Source organism: Macrobrachium nipponense, chromosome 31 (assembly GCF_015104395.2).
Source record: "Macrobrachium nipponense isolate FS-2020 chromosome 31, ASM1510439v2, whole genome shotgun sequence".
Taxonomy (NCBI): Eukaryota; Metazoa; Arthropoda; class Malacostraca; order Decapoda; family Palaemonidae; genus Macrobrachium; species Macrobrachium nipponense.
Genome location: NC_061093.1, coordinates 36,875,676 through 36,878,175, shown reverse-complemented (window position 1 = coordinate 36,878,175; position 2,500 = coordinate 36,875,676).

The following is a 2,500-nucleotide window of genomic DNA, read 5'->3' as shown; positions in this document are numbered from 1 at the left end:
CATCACGCTTTATTAACCTATGAAATTATAATTTCGACACTAAACAACGAAATTCTATAATGACTCAAAAACCTGTTGTGATAGGAAACTTTTCTCAAGCCAGAGGAGGAGAGGTGTAGAGCAAATGAAAATTCTTCCATTTAAATTTCATTGGCCTCTGTAATTTATGCTACATAATATTCCGCCCCTTAAGTACAGTAACGTAAGAAACACGGGATAGTTACGAAGTTGCCCCATCTGTTTCTAAGGTTAATGTAAAGGAGTCTGCACATTAGGCTCTTAAAGAGAGAGAAGCCAGAAAAACCAGCTGGGATTTTCTTCAATAATATCCATCCTTTACCCTCCCTAAACGCATGAAGAAATCGGTGTCCAAAAAACTGCTCTTTGGTAACTGAAACTTATTAACGATTTTTTTCTTATTTGGAAATCTAGCGAAATTTCAACCTGAGGTCAGCCATCAGAGACCGAAATAGGAATTTATTAGATATGATATCCCCTAAATCTAAATTTATTAGATTCAATATCCCCCAAGTTATTTTGTACGCTCAACTAACCTTCAATTTACAAGTCAGTTTAGAATCCATAACTTACTAATTGTAATTTAGGAAGAGTTTTATGTTCACAGTTACTATTCGTTGTTTGCTTGAATTTCTTTTAGGAAAGAAATGCGAATATATATAGATCTATCTTCTTGTCCTCTTAAGGAAGACTTAGTGGCGCCAGTTAAATATAAATTACTGATGAAAGAAGAAAACTATACGGACGGAGTTCATTTCATTTTTAAAGACTGCTGCTATTATCTTCATTCTATTCCCTCATGTAATTATTAGTTTGCCGTCTGTATATATTTTGCCCAGCGAATCAGAAATAATAATATATGCACCTTTAAAGTCTTCAACTAACAAGCAAGTATAAGTACAGATTTTGTACTGAATAATATATTATATAGACCTTCAGTAAAATGAAATATTCACGGTAATATCTTTTCCGCCCAAAATTTTCCATAGAAGTGCATAAAACAAGTTCCAGGTTCATCCTCTCTCTCTCTCTCTCTCTCTCTCTCTCTGAATCTAGATCATTTTTATGAATATAACGAATTTCTGGATTGCATAACGCGGTACATTGTATTAGAATTTTGCTGCGTGCATATTTCTGATTACTAATTATATAGAGCTGGAACATTCAAGAAAATATGACTAGTATTCAAACATGATGAAAAACATTGTGAAGAACAATTCAAGAGTACATTTCTAAATATTCTATACGCTATTATTATTTATAAAGTTTACTGCAATCTACATACAACGGTCAATAATAAATTATTAATATTAAAGAAGCACAAATGTTTATATTTCAATCAAAATTCATTCAAATGAACACCTTTGATACCTGTGCAGAGAACAATAGCGTTGAAGAATTCTACATCATAGAATTCACTGACCAATATGAAAGGAATTGATAAAAAGAAAGCCACATTAAACACAGGGAAAGATGAAAATGGAGTAAGAATAATGTCTAAGTACGACCGGTGACCACTACGTCAATAACCTTCCTTCAGGGAAGGATCCCTTTGATCCTGGAGGCCATCAAAGCGAACAGTTTGCGGGAGATGTGTGAAAGAGAGAGAGGAAGAGAGAAAGAGAAAGAGAGCAGAGACATAATTGGCAGGTGAAGTCGATGTCCCCACTAGATCGATTAGACAGATAACCAGATCGGCATTACTAAACGACAAGATTCATTAGCAATTTTGATTCATGTATATTATTGGTGAGTAAATGGGTTTGACATATTCATTCGGTGGTATTTCTTCTTGAAAAACAATTTTATTTAGATCGACTGTCGGTATTTCTTCGTGAAGATCAAATTTATTTAGATCGACTGTAGGTATTTCTTCGTGAAGATCAAATTTATTTATATCGACCGTACGTATTTCTTCGTGAAGATCAAATTTATTTAGATCGACTGTAGGTATTTCTTCGTGAAGATCAAATTTATTTAGATCGACTGTACGTATTTCATCGTGAAGATCAAATTTATTTAGATCGACCGTAGCTATTTCTTCGTGAAGATCAAATTTATTTAGATCGACTGTAGGTATTTCTTCGTGAAGATCAAATTTATTTAGATCGACTGTAGGTATTTCTTCGTGAAGATCAAATTTATTTAGGTCGACCGTAGGTATTTCTTCGTGAAGATCAAATTTATTTAGATCGACTGTAGGTATTTCTTCGTGAAGATCAAATTCATTTAGATCGACTGTACGTATTTCTTCGTGAAGATCAAATTTATTAAGATCGACCGTAGGTATTTCTTCGGGAAGATCAAATTTATTTAGATCGAATGTCCGTATTTCTTCGTGAAGATCAAATTTATTTAGATCGACTGTAGGTATTTCTTCGTGAAGATCAAATTTATTTAGATTGACCGTAGGTATTTCTTCATGAAGATCAAATTTATTTAGATCGACTATGTATTTCTTCGTGAAGGTCAAATTTATTTA